General features: G+C 36.6%; 1 long non-coding RNA gene across 1 annotated transcript in view; it reads left to right on the top strand.

Annotated features, from left to right (window-relative positions):
• The window catches only part of LOC145984206 (uncharacterized), a 32,817-nt gene extending 17,969 nt beyond the window's left edge, over window positions 1–14,848 (top strand). The window contains exons 2-3 of the long non-coding RNA XR_014441286.1: window positions 2,469–2,570; window positions 7,829–14,848. This is a non-coding gene — a long non-coding RNA (uncharacterized LOC145984206). The remainder of the gene's footprint in view (window positions 1–2,468; window positions 2,571–7,828) is intronic.
• The last annotated feature ends 892 nt before the right edge of the window (window positions 14,849–15,740 follow it).

Genomic DNA, 15,740 nt, shown 5'->3' with positions numbered 1-15,740 from the left:
AGTGGCTGATGTAATGTAAATCACAGAAACTTCTGAAAGGTACTGCCGTATATCCATACGCGATTGTACGTTTATACGTTGACGGAATGATTATTCGTATTTATGTGAAAAACGGGGAAGAAAATATACGTACTGCTTATATTAGATTAAACTGGAAGGCTATGGAAGTATTATACCAATTCGGTGGGCAATACAATCTAAATATTCTGGTAGAAATGTAAAATCAATTACAGCTACATAGCAAAAACATTTAGCGATGAAAATTATTTGAAATGCATCATTAATGAGGTATTCGAATCAGCGTATAAGAGTCTATGAAAGGAAGCCCAATCTATTTGGGTTCGGCTGAGTAATCTTTGGATATGTGGCACCCATTACATTTACTAAACAGTTTGGTATTTCAAATTTAAGATATTCAAGTCTACTTATAAAAATGATTTGTCTTGAGATGTGGTTTCTGACGCCAGAAGTTACTATGTTGTAAATAATTATTCTGTTGTTCTAAAAATAACTACTTCAGAAAGGCCTAGCTTGCATTGGGTGGGATTGCACTATGTTCGATTCCAAACATGAAACCAACCTTCGGTGGTTCTTCAATCTGAATCCAATTACACTAAAGCATCTATATTAGTATACATACATGTTATCCCCGAGATTCGCCACCTCTGTGGCAGAGCGCGTTAACATATCGCCTCCTGAACTCGCCACTGAAGATCAACGATTCGAGTCCTGGCGTTTCTTTGTGCTCGCCGCTTCATTAATTTCATATAATTATCACCCATCCTCATTGTCGCTTTTAGTAAAAAGTACAAAAGCAACGCTAGATAACAAAACTAGGAATATATATATACCCATTTCCAAGATGTGATTATTATGTTACTGGAATTCCTTAATTCTGCAATTGTTTTTTTCTCAACTTAAATTCGAACATTGTGTAAGGCATTGTTGATTGTATTCTATTCCATCAATTCATTATCCACGCTCATCTATCAGTATTAACATACAGAGGTAATAACCAAAAACAAATATTTTCCCACCTTGTGTCCAAAGGGTTCAGTGTTGAGAAGGTCAGACAGATGAACATCAGCATAAGGCGCAACATTAAGAGCATGCTATAGTCCACAAGTTATTATTTTTAGAGCCAATTGCATCTGTGACATGCAAATACAAGTTTTTTCATTCTCACAGCGTCGAAGATTATTTAATGTGTTTTCCTCATTTTCCAGTAAAACTTGTGAAAATCACCCCATACATAGAAGCCAGGCTTAATCAACATCTGGGGTGTAAGGGGGTGATTTTCCCTTAAGCACCCAAATTGAATCTCGCTTCGAGGTAGTAGTGGACTGAAATTTGGCAGATTAATGAGGCTCTGACGCCTGGAGTTTGGTTTCAAGTCCACGTTATGCATGGAAAGGCTTATCGGGACTGGACCGACAGTTTAAAATGGGATACGAACCACTATGCTCCTCCACCGGATATTGAACCTGGGACCCCTTGATTACAAGGCGACGACGTTACCACTACACCATCATGGATCTGACGCCTGGACTCACAGCCAGTTTGATCCTCTGAGGGGCTTGCATTGAGTACTGTCCATGTGTGTTTGTGATTGTCCTTTCATCAATTTCATCTTATTACCATTCATCCTCATCGTAGCGATTAGCCAAAAGTTGCAGAAAAGCTAAGATATATCAAATGAATCAATGAACTTAAAATCTGCCTGCCACCATACCCAAACCCATAAATTGGTAACGCCTTCCTAGTGGTTATGCTTCCATGGCGTACGTAGAAGTGTAATTGGCTGCCTATATAGCAAGGCGTGCACACAGCCCGTCGAGGACCAAGGGACTTTCGGTTGGGTGATGCTCGTCAAGGCATCTATACTCTGTTCTGGGAATCTCTGAAGCGAGCGAACGATAGCAAGTCTCTGCGCAAGTAGTGACGCGGCACGGCTCCACCAATGAAGGTGAGAGGGAACGGGATTGCATGGAGGAGGGAAAGCGACTGCGGTTACCAGCTTTCGCAGCAACGCGTACTGCTTCGCTCTGCCCACTCGATATCTTTCCCTTTTCTGCCGCTAAGTGTATACTCTATCGCGGGAATCTATGGAGAAAGGCCACGCACATTAAGTGGGCGGAGTGAAGCAGTACGCTGCTGCTGTACGCTGTACAATTGGGGGAATTGTCCTTATGATGCTGGGCCAACACGGAAATTTTGGTTCTCCCACCAGGAATGAAACCCTCCATCGCACGCAACAACCATTAGACTATGCTACGTGGAAGCTCATCTTAGAGATAAAGTGGGCAAAAACGAAAACTTATTAAGGATAATATAATAAATATATGACTCATTTGAAATAAGTGTAGTTTCTGTAAGAATAGACACACATGTTGTTTTCAATTTTGAGTGGTAAGAAAGAGATTTTAATGCATTAATGTGAATCTACATATAATTATTTCTTGTTACAGGAACATAAATTGTTTGGATGTTGGAAATATCTTAAAGATGCCATAGAAGCTCATACGGAAGTGACGTTCTTTGAAAGTACTTGACGCTTCGTTTAGTTGCATGTAAGTCCTCTTCCGTTTATTTGTCATTACATTACTGTCTCACAATTGCCACTAATGGTGGCTTTGTACGTAATTACTATAAACAAAATATACGATTTCTCAATAAATAAACAAGTAAGTAGATATCCGTTGGTATGTCTGAAGAGTCGCATAGTAAAGTGAATTTGGTTTAGGTTTTTTTTTCTCCCCAAGTATAGTATACCGAAGTTTCGAACGAGGCTGAGAGTCTGGGACACTAAGTCTCGATCTAGTTTCTATTTTAAAGAGGTCTTCTTTACGATCTCGCAGGATAAATCTCGAAGGGTTTCGTATCGAATTTCGAGATGAAACTGCTTGTGTTCTTTTCGTACCACATCTATCTCATGTTGCTTCCCCATTTTCTCAACGAACATTTCCGTGAGTAAACATCATGCAACAACAAGACAAAAAAAAAGAATTGATTGATTGATTGATTTGCTTTATTTACTTCGCCTTTTGTGCCACTTTTGGCTAATTTGCGAAGATGGTGAGTTATGATATGAAGAAATTGATGATTATACACTCACAAACATCCATGCCCAGGCCAGGATTCGAACGCGGGACCCCTGGCGTCGCAGCGCGATGTGCTAACCACTCCGCCACGGGGACCGGCGAACGAAAGAAAAGAGGATTCACGACAAACATTATGAAGGCAAACCTTTCTTACCCTTCATTCGACAAATTAATATATAAGCAATTTTGCAACTAGCATATGTACGTACGTTTATGTGGGAAGCAATGAGATAAATGAGGAATGGTATTCACATGTCAGCAGCCTAGCTCGTTTAGATATGGCCAAATATCTACCTTTATAACCACTCCTGCACTGTGGCTGACATATTTGATGTATTTACCGTTCCTTTTATACCTATTTGGGTTAATTGAAACCGCGAGGATGAATGATAATGAGATGAAAGAATAAACACATGCTCTAACTGGTACTCGAACCCAGCATTTTCATCGGCGAAATCCTGAGTCGTAAATGTAGGTGTACCTGGTTTAGGGAGTTTCTAATGTTAAAGTTGCACGCTACGTTGGAGAAGGTATAAGAGTTGCATTTAAAAAAACTTAATTTTATTTATTCCAAATATTGTTTGTTGTTAATATCGTACCTTTGTTCATTTAAAGCTCGCTTTTCGATTAGAATGAATGGTGTTTAGATGATAGAATAAACACAATGGAGAAAACTCTATCACTATTAGTGATACGGGACTCAAACTCTCAACAATCACCGCTGTGCAAGGGCACACGAAGGGAGGGGAATGCAACCCATTTCCACAATGGATAGGCCAAGAAATGTGAGAAAAATATCGGAATAGGCGCTTACATAAGAATGCAGGTATTTTGGAAAGTATGATATTGATGACTAAAATATTTTTCTAGAGCAAAATATTTGTTCAAATAAGTAATTCAAAAGTATTTTTACTAATTTGCTTATTATATCAGTGCAAATTTCAGAACTTCGGTGCATAATGTATTCACCTAATGTATTGGCGCTCGGTAACCGAGCGTGTTGTGTGGTCGACTAACCATCTTTATCGTCGCGATTAGTCAAAAGTGGCAGATAGTTTAGAAGGATAATAACAATGAAAATGAAAATTTTAGTCCCAAGCTATCACAATTCTGACCACCTCCTTTACGATTCAAAAAGAGATTTTAAAAAAAATATATATAGATTTGTGTACTGAATCTCATCACAGCATTAGGCTAGAGCATAAAATGCACACGTACAGGAGAGGAGTACCCTTTCCTTTTCAATATATTGACCACATGTGATATGTTTGAGGAGCACAGATGGACTCGAGTGCTGTGTTTGATAAAGACTCGTGAAGAGATAAGACTAAGCCAAGAGTAAACAAAGTAACATGCTTCCAGCAGTATTACTTGACGATCGATGTACATCACGCCAATCACAATACCACTACTTGGAAGTGCGAATAAGACAGCACTGAACCTTTAGGCCGCGGTAACATAGTTCTCTAAAATTCCTCTTCTTTCGAAAAGCCGCTATGATATTCCAAATTTTGAAACATTTCAAGTGAATCTAGTGAAGATAGTTTCGTGGCACTGCAAGCCAATTTTCTATCATAGATATCTAGGTAACGGAGAAAGATTTACTTCAATCCTCTACACCGTAAAATTTACAATATTTAACCATTAAAAATTCAACTGGCTGCCTGATAATTTATAAAAAAAATACACAACAGTTATTTATTATTTCAATTTGAATATTTTTTCATGCATAGAGATAAATAATGATTATAAATTACACTTGCTTACACCACAAATATATTGTTTAAAACTGAAGCATTCAAAATACATTAATTAGGACAGCTATGTCATGGTCATTACTACTTTAAAAGGGGTCACGATAATTTTTTAACGGTAGTTGGATGACAGCGAAGATTAACTGTATTAGGCAGTCATTTCTTCAGTCAACGTTTTACAATTAAAGAGATAATAGAAGAAATAAACGATCTCACATTGAAATATTTGCAACACAAATGCCTTTTGTGCCAGAATGTGCCAAAATATGTAATTTTATCATTTCAAAACATCCATTCCCCTTCTAAATTTTCAGTATTTAGATTTTCATACTGAATTTTCGAAAGAGCAGGAATTATCTAAAATAACTTTGCTGGCCAGAGAAGAGGTCCATCGCGGTCTTAAATTCTAATTGTGTACCTTACACATAGAAAACTAAATGATTCAAATATATTTGATGCACCAGATACGCATAGATTGATGCACTAACGTGTGTTTCTATGACCGTTGCCAAGAATCAGGTTTAAAGTTTGATGTATTTATGTATATAATTTATAAAGGTAACGCCAAAGTGCGTCATCTTTCTCATTTGGTCTGAGCTGCAGACTTTACGCAATTTTTTCAGCTGATGCAATCACTTTTCCGTGTGGGTAGGACTTTCGAAATTAGAATTTTCAATTTTTATGAGGATAGAAGGTATTTTTGGGGTTAAAACTTGGCAATCCCTGAAATACACCATTGGCTTCAAGCATTAGTTGTTCAGGAAGCTACATAAAATATTGTAGGGCTGCACTGTCATCACCAAGGAAAACCCTGCTCCGAACACAACCCAAGATATTTGCGGAAATTGGAAATATACCGCTAAAATTGACAAGGACGGCATCTGCCCCGGATCTAAAGACTTGTTCTGTCTTTGTCTGAAAAACTAGTTTTTAACTTATCATTAATACCCCTTGGTAACTTTATATAGTATCTTTAAAAAATGTGAGACGAGACTTAGCAGTGTGTCGTCTCGATGTACAGTCACCGGCAAAAATGGGTCACCTAGATCCTGAAATACTCTCTTCCTTGCAAAGGCGTTATGTGTGTTGCCTAACTCTACAGCGGTAAGTAGATTTTAATAGCAAATTTAATGGAAACTTCTACCACGCCTCAGAGTTAAGCAACGCACATAACGCCTTGCAGAGAAGCAAGTGTTTCAGGATCTAGGTGTCCCTTTTTTATTGCCGGTGACTGTACAGACATCCGTCTCGTTTTGGCCTCGGTCTGGTATGTTTTTTGTATTATTTAGCGTCGCTTTTCACCCGCTTTTGGATAATACCGATGATGAGGATGAGTGATGTTTAGATGAAAATGATGAAGGTACTCTCACAAAGAACAATCATGCCCAGGTCCGGACTCGAACCCAGAAATTTCGGTGGCGAGTTCGAAAATCGACAACTTTACGCGATGTGAGTCTTGAGTCTCGAAATCTAAAGTGCAAACACACACAGCACGTCACTGCTCAAATTTCAAAGCATACAGAAATCATTAAGGCAATCAAACAACTTTGTTTAACTTGTTTAACGGCTCGTTTCGACGCTACGAACACTCGAAAAACAATTTTCTCCTGACTATATGCAACCACACAATACAGGCTAGAAATCGCCACTATTGTAATTACTATAAACAAAATAATGATTCTGTAGTCAAACTTCGCAGACGCTGGACAAACAGGTATTACTTTAAGGACATGGAAAATAACCGACAACATGCTTCGTTGTTTAGCTAATATCACCATCATAACAACTAAACTTTAGAATTATTCTCCTTTCTTCTTATCAACAGACCAAGCTACGTATGTTTCATATGGTCAAGTAGATTTGTTTGGGTATTTATTTTTCAAACCTTGCATCAAAGTATCGAGCAGGACCGGCTTCTCGGACACAAAGTCTCGATGTCCTCTCGATTTTACAGATGCCTGTCTCGTTTTCGGTCTCGTCTCGAAGGATCTGGCTGAGACAATGCCACCTGGGTACCATAATTATTTCTCATATATGCTTTCCAATTTTCTCAACAAGCAATCTTGTTGTGAGAGTCTACGTTTCCTATCTTCGTGCTTATAGACAACAAAAGAAAAAGACGGTTCACGGCAAAACATTATCTATGCAAACATAATTTGTCCTTCATTCAAGAAATTATTTCCATTTCTCCATTTTATTGAAGAAAATCAAATCCATGAGCGGGTTCTGAAAAGTAACCCTCGGTGATCCCCTGCCTATTTAACCACTTAATCATTCATCTTCAACTCTATTAACTTACAGAAGTAGAAAAGCAACATCCGAAATAGAATGGAAATAGATATATCAGCACGTGTGCCGACGTGGCGGAGTGGTTAGCACAGCACGCTACAACGCCAGGGGTTCTGGGTCCCGGCCTGGGCATGGGTGTTGCTTCATCAATTTCATCATATAATCACTCATCCTCATCTTTGCAATTAGCCAAAAGAAGCAGAAAAGCAAAGTATAATAAAGCAAATAAATAAAATAAAATATCAGCACGTTCAACCAGAAAAAGATTAAATCAGCTAGGTTACATTAGGCTCCGTTATTCATATTAAAACTACGCAACCTTATTAATGGATATCGAAGGTTACAGATTCGAATTCTGGCGTGCACATAGGGTGTCCCTTTGTGAGTATTTCCTCAGGAATTTCATCTATCATTATTTTTTCCGTACTCGCGACTCGCGATTAGCCAAATGGGAGAAAAGCAACACCAAATAGGAAAAATAAAATATACATTTCCTCTTCATCTGTTTCACATAATCATCATTAATCCTTATAGTCATTATTAACGTAAAATGTGGGAGAGCAAAATAAACACGGACAAAATGTAATGCACACAAGAGACCGAATCATAAGTATATATTAGAATTATATTAGGAATACTGCTTCGTACATTTGTTCATACTCATGTTTTCTTTGTTTGTTTCAGTACCAGGTGTGATGGCTGTAAGGTACATTATCTGCAGACCATTTTAGATTAATACATTAGTAATTAATCATATATTAAAATGGCTTGCAGACGTCCGATGTAAGTTTATCTGACAAGTTCCTGTCCAAGGACACATTTTGTTTTTTTCTTCTCGCCAGAATGGAAGCCGACGATTTCAGCGTGATCACATAAGCGTTGAAGTGGACCGCAATTATGACACCGATAAAACAAATCATGTGATAAAAACTGCTTTTCTGTGTATTTGTGCTAATTGTTATGGACTGTGCTTTTATGTTCATTTCTCAACTGGTTTCGAGGTCCAAGAAGGATAAAAAATGTCGTAATGTGATCATAGTCTTGTGTATGGTGAATTTTTACATGTTTTTGTATAAACTAGCGAATTTTGTGTTGTGACTTAATATTTTTCATTGTTACTTTATTCTTTGTAAGTGTATATATCGTGAGCAGCGCACGATCGGAGTGAAAATGTTACTTTATTTGCCCATTTGAATATTTTAGCAGGCTTCGTAATTTTAGGTATAAACAAAATAACATTAGTGTTTATGGATTTTGAGTGGCAAGGGGGTAGATAAAAGTCAGGACAAATGATAAAACCAAAAGCACGGTACTTATACTAAACATGTAATTATAATATTTTACTTCTTATAAGTATCTATGTGATTCTAAATTGCCTTTTAGAACAAGTAATTTATGCAAAATAAATATTTTTGCCTCTCATGCCGAAAGTGCTGAAATCCTGCTCATGTGTTGAAATTAATGAAATTAATGCATAAATTTTGATCTTGTCTTTCCCTAATTTTAGTTTCAACGGATCAAGCGCTGCTCATGAATTTATTTAAGCGCTAGACTTCGATAGTTGGGCGTTAGAAGTAGTCCCCAAGATGGCTAGCACATTGCTAAGAGTTAAAAACAGAAATTGTGTGTCATTTAATAATGAAAATCTATAATTACTACGTTTAAAGATACGAATAATGAAATCGGATAAATATGTTTCAACGAAACGAGTCAGAAGGAGCACTTGCTAAAGAACAGAATAATTATCAACAAGTTTTGCATTAACCGTCAAGAGTTCAGATTATCGAAGTTGTTCCCTTTATGTACTCTAATTCGTCCCCACAGACAGAGTCTCCTGTTCATAATGAAGGGAGGAAATGAATATTAGAGTGGCCTTTGTCATGCAATGGCGTGTGCGCAGGTGCACGGAGGGTTGGCTGGTTGGTTTGTGCTTCGATCTCAATTTGCTTTCTGCCCGATACTCGCTGCGGTCGCATGCAGGCCTTGACAGAGGTTATTACAGATCCATTGTCCCACCGTTCCATATCGATTACACCCTCCTCCCCCCTTGAAAGTTGCTAGGTAACACCGGCAGCGAAGCCCAAGCCCCCACCCCCCTTCCTCCCTCGACCCCATTGTCAACAGAACCTATGTTTGACATATTAGACTCTTTCGAGGGAGGAAATGGTGAAGGAAAAGAAAAAAAGTCGGACTCTCGTCCGCGAGAGAGCTTACACACCGACGTGCTTCGTTTTTAAAACAGGGAGAAACAAAATAGGAGCATTCCCACTGATGTCGGTCAGTGTGAAAGCTCTTATTTGTTTCCGTAAGTTCGGCGTGCGAGCTCCATAATGACGAAAATTTAGATTTACTGCCCACTAAAACGCCTTTGGAACTTTCGATTATATACAGTTACATTAATTTCGATGTCTTCTAGGTTTTGTGCTTGTTCTCAAAAATTATTACTCGTTTCGGAAAAATTAAAGATATTCTACATTTTGAAAAATCAGACCCCCCTAGAACATGCACGGGAATATAGGCGAATTACATTTAATGTTTTTTTTATTCGTAATGCAGGCTGTCCGAAATGTCACATAACCGAGACACTGAACGTACGGAACATTCGTACAAAGAGCGACAGACACACGAACCTTGCACTGGGTATTAACTTTGTCTGTGTGGATATTTCTTAAACATTAAACAAGAAAATGATTCTCTACATGAATGTTCAGTATAGGGAAAACGTTACTAAGGTTTAACAAAGATTTTGTACGAAGTTAAACAGATATTTGGATTAAAGACAGCTGTGGAGTCGCTTGCAATAATTTTCGATGTGTATCGACGTGTGGGTGTTTGTCAAATTGAAAAAGGAACAATAAATGTTTGCGCATTACAGAAGATTTATGGGGTTAGAGTAAGGTGGGGCAAGACTGCGCAGTTTGAGTTCATAATTTTGAATTGAATGGGCATAATTCAGTCACTTCAAAGCCCTTCATGGCATTCCCAACTGTAGCTGCCTTCCCATATTCCTTTGTAAAAATGGATGCCACTTGGAAAACTGTGATTGGGCGACCCGGATGGTTACTCATCCACTTACCACACTCAGATGAATGAAACGACTTCAGTGGACCAAAAAATGATCTAATGCCTGGGCCTTGCAAGCCACACACTTGTGGGGTAAAATTGTGCACGTGCGCAGTCTTGCCCCTTGCTGCTTTCCTGAACAAATCACGTGATGCTGCCCAGCCATTGCACAAAGCAATGGAAACTAATACACAGGTGGGCTCGGCATTAACACAGCTTCTTCTATCCATGAAAATCGTAATATTGTATACATTCACAGTGACGTAGTACTCAAAACACGAAGTACCAAAATAAATAGCAAACACCCTCAAAATCTTTTCACTTACCTCTCTCAGCACAACGAATTTCAAACGTATCTTCACCACTGTCCACAGCTAGCTACCATCTTGGACGAAGTAACGGTGGCGCCTTTGTGCCAACTGTGTGTGATTTTCACCTCGAAAAACCGGTGCGCAGTCTTACCCGCCACGCAGTCTTACCCCACCTTACTCTAATTGTAACACATTCATAAAAACGAGTGTTTCTAAAAATTACGAGGTTTACTGGAAACATTGGTCGTGTCAGAGGGCAGTACTAGGTGTTGCCCGACATGTGGCTATGTTATTCAATCATGCCCAGATGAAAGAAAATGAGTTGAAATTTATCGTACAAAAAAACTAACTTACCTAAACTACCAAACTTCTGTACGACAAATTACGACTCTTTTCTTTCATCTGGGCATTGATTGAATAACAGCCAGATGCCGGGTACACCTAGTACTGCTCTCTGATACAACCAAAATTGCCAGCAAAGCTCGTAAATAGAAAAGAAAAACACGTTTTTATGAATATGCCACAATTAACCCCATAAATCGTCAGTAATGCATAAAATGCGTAAAAAATATCGTTCTTCTTTCAGTTTGATAAATACTCACAGAAACATATCGATACACAGAGAATTATTGCAAGCGACTCCATAGCTGTTTCTTTTCTGTTTCCATGTTTCTTTCTTACTTCGTACAAAAACTTCTCTCTTAAACCTTAATAACTTTCTTCCCATACTGAACGTTCATGTAGAGAATCATTTTATTGTTTAATGTTTAAAAAAATAACCACAAAGACAAAGTTAATACCCAGTGCGAGGTTCATGTCGCTTTCGGTTTTTGTACAAAAGCGACTACGTACGTTCGAAGTCTCGGTAACTTGACTTTTAGGACACCCTGTAGAACGAGGCTTCAGGGCGCTCCGAAACTATTACAAGCATCTAGACAACAGCAACTTATATTCCGAGTGCTCTAGGAAGTATTCTGAGATTTATTTTCCAAAAAAAGGATAGAAAGTCGTTGCTGTTACAGAATAGGGGCTGAAACAGAAAAATAAATGCTTGCACACACAAGAGAAAGGCAATATATATATAAGGAATTTCGACCTGTTCTGTTCCTAAACACAAATGGAGGATAGTTTGAAGCAGGTGGTTACAGGGTGTACTACATCCCTCCCCTACTACATGTACTAGGCTTGTTTCAGATGCAGAAATTGGTTACAAGATGATAGTGCAGGATGCGAGGGGATTTTATTCTTTCGTCTTGAATGTTGAACGCATCAAATTCTTCTTTAGCGTTGGTGGAAAATAACGTTGGGTTCTTTGCCAGTTAATGCTTGAGTTTTCAACTTTTTTATTAAAAAAAATATTTCTTTTACCTCATAATGGGTTTTCAATTCCATAAGGAAGAGAATGTTGCACAGAATATTAACTACTAGTTTCTCTATGAATTTCAATTGTCTGAAACGCCTCTTTTTTGCTTTTTGAGTGTGATCAAATTCGAAACCAAGAGCTGGTTGAAGGATTAACTATTTTATCACCTAGATATAAGATAATGATAAGTGAATTTGGGAAACTGTCCACATGCTAACGACAATGTTTATTGCTAAATCTTTCTTGTTGCGTTTGGATGGTTTCTGGACGGATTGAGTCTTCCGGCAGGTGTTTATAACCGCATTTGATAACATCCGTCCATTTCTTTTCCCTCTAATTGTTATAATTCTATGTCATTCCTAAGGCACACATAATTTCTTTTACCGTACGGGAACGATTTACAATATAAATTAATGTAAAAACTTCTTAGATTTGTAAAAATAAATAAATACAAATGACTATGTATCTACTATCAGCTGTATAATATACAGCTTACACAAAACTTTACATGTAGGGAGAATTGGATTGATGTACCTTTCTTGTATGGGTTAATTAATTCTTAAAACAAACTGTGAGTGTAAACCATATTAATATTAAGTTTCAACATATGCAGCTGAAACTTAGAGTTGTTGGTCTTGAACAAAAAAATTACTAATTATAAAGTTCATTTTTGTTACGCTTTCTTGTTTCGCATTCAAATGCGTAAATTATACTCACCTCATTAATTTTCGAATTCTAGCAAGTGTCAATGTTATAAGATGAAAGCATTTTTTAAATTCTTGAATTACAAATAAACTACGAAAATGTTTCAAGCAAGCATTATATTTTTATGTAATTCTTAAGTCTGTTCTCTCGAAGTACGATAAATCCACTATATTATTTTGTACTTGATCTCTCTGCTATCTAACCTAGTAATATGTATATACATAGAGGCTGTCCCAACTTTCTACCTTGAGTCTTCTGTCCATTTACTACCTATTTATGATTTGTCCGAATAGTACCACATATTAATTCTCGTAATACAAAGAGATGCAAACCATTGTTAATCACAACTTACTTTTACCTAACTTCTAGCAAAAGTTATAAATTCTTAAGTTTTATACATATTACATTAATTGTACGGTTCAGCTCAGCCTAGTTGTAGTCTTGCTTTCATGCGTTTGTTGCAAGTCGTAGTCGGTTACAGTATGCACACTGAGTTTAGCACATGCAATTGCATCACTGTGTACACGCATGTGAAATGACAACAGTTTTCGTTGCAGATGTCAAAAATTGATTCTGTGGCTGTTTACAAGATTGTTTACTTGCATGATACATACAATATTTTGATCTTTTGTGTTACGAGAGTTATACTCCACGAAGATGCTCTAACATAGAGAAAGATCTGTTCTGAAAATTCATCTCGTATTATGGGTCAAAACAAAAACAAATGTACTATTAAAATACTCACAATTCTAATCACATAGAATATTCCAGGATTTGTAAATAAAGTTCGCGAAATGTTTGATATATTACACAAGGAACCAATTTTATTGTTTCCTAAAGGAAAAGAGAATGACTTTTAGAGTAAGCAAGTTATGTTCACATAGCACTTGAAGAAAATGCATTAAAACATTCTAGAAACTTTTTCACTATATCTGTGCATAATTAATGGAAAACCCTTTATCAGTGAACTCCGTCCAATTTGTAAATTTAGTAGTGAGTTAATTATATATTGCGTATGTATGTGAAGCAAAGAGGTGAATTCTCTGTCGGTGGATGTTCTGTCATACAATTTAAAATTTCTCCATACATTCCAATCATGTACAATATGGCATGTAATGCATATGCAATAGAATAGCATTATGATAATTTACGTGATGTAAGAGGTACGCACCAAGCAGGGGAGGGAGATATGCAATTATGTCACCTGTATTTGTAGTGAACACTGTTGGAATCAGGTTATTGTTATATAAGATAGAAATATGCTTTGGAATGAAATATTCTTACATTACAACCAATAACCCGATTCCTACGACTCTGGCAAACGATCACGAAGCACAATGTATACCTTAGAGTGCAAGGAAAATATGCAAGAAGCCATAGCACATTATAGTTTCAAATCGTTTAAGAAAGTGCCCTTTTAATTTAAAAGTCAACTATAGGAGGTGCCAATAAATTATAACTTGTTATTTGTAAATTGTACTGTAAAATTTCCAATTCCCTTCAGGCATAAGCTGTCTTGAAAATTATGCTCTTCCACTCTCAGGTATTAAATAAAAACAATATCTCTCACAATATCACCAACACCCAAACACAATTTTTGTGCATGTATATCACATACACACAAAACAACTGACTTAATTGTAATTTACATTGCATGGAGGTAGAACTATTCTAACACTACTGGAAAGTACTATTTATCATCACGTAGTGTTGTAGCTAAAATAATAAAACTTAACGAAGGTATATAAAATGAATCTAAATATAAGAATTCTGTACATAATAATGTATAAATAGAAAAGTATTGTAGAGAAACATATAATCAGGAACGTAGTATTTTATTTGTTTATTTGTATTTATTGGATACAAAAGGTGCAGATCCATAATTTTGAATCAAGTTTAAGACTGTATAACGAGAAAATATGTGAATATGTAAATTACTGTGTGCGAATATTGAAAAAATAAGCATATGGAAAAAAAAATATGCAACCTCGTTGTAAGTAGTTAATTGTATATTCAAGTATAATTGAAAATTGCAACAATTGTAGATTAGTGCTTATCTGTCGTGTAGGAAATTTCTACTTGAGTATTTAAATGTTTTAACATATATGAATGTTGCAACCGCATACATGTGAAATATTGTATAATAATCTACAATATAGCGTAGATTAATACATATGGAGCATTCTTTGTGGCTTGAATTTGTGATCTTGGCTGTATTGTTGATGTTAAAAAATGTAGAATAAAGGCTTATTTCCTAAAAAATTTGAATATATTCTGTTTTTGTAACAAAGGCGGGCACATGCAGGTGGGCGAATTAGAAATGGTGAACAGATATTGACTGATGAGATGACGTCAAGTGGAGGTAAGGCTGTACGATAATGTCTCGTTGGTTTAGTAAACATATTGCGTTAATTGTTTAATCAAGTTAATAAGGTTCCGGAATTGGACATAAACAGCATACTTCAATTCCATTCATGTGATTTCCTTCACAATTTCAGTATTACTGTTCGATAAATTATGGATAAATAAATTAATATACCCATATACAATAATTAATTGAATGGTTTATTAGATAATTTGTAAAATTTAGAGAAGGGCATACGATATAAAATTAAATGCAAGAATAATATTGTACACCAAACATGATAAATTACTTTTAAGAATGTTTAATCCGTAAATTGTTACCCGATTAATAAAAATAATATTTTTTTTCTATATCTTGGTAATGATTGATTGTTTGATTTGCTATATTTTACTTCGCTTTTTGTGCCACTTTTGCCTAATTTGCGAAGATATGGATGAGTGATATGTGATGAAATTGACGAATGGACACTCACAATCAACCAAGCCCAGGCCGGGATTCGAATTCAGGATCCCTGGCGTCGTAGCGCGATGTGCTAACCACTCCACCACGGGGGCCGACTATATCTTGGTAATGAAAGCAGAAAAATGTCGTTCGTGGAGGTATGGTTACTTAAGAAGAAAATCCTCAAATTCGATACAGAAATGCTGTAGAAAAAGAGGACGCATTACAGAACTTTAAAATAATGGAAGGGGTATTTTGGAAATGATATCTAAGATATCAACTCGAAAGTAGAGCATGCATAGACTACACATAATCAGCAATGTAGCAATATTTTATTGTCGATTATTC

This window comes from Lepisma saccharinum, chromosome 2, assembly GCF_977018435.1.
Source record: "Lepisma saccharinum chromosome 2, izLepSacc3.1, whole genome shotgun sequence".
Classification (NCBI taxonomy): Eukaryota; Metazoa; Arthropoda; class Insecta; order Zygentoma; family Lepismatidae; genus Lepisma; species Lepisma saccharinum.
Note: the sequence above shows the minus strand (reverse complement) of the source record. Positions and strands in the feature narration are given on the sequence as shown.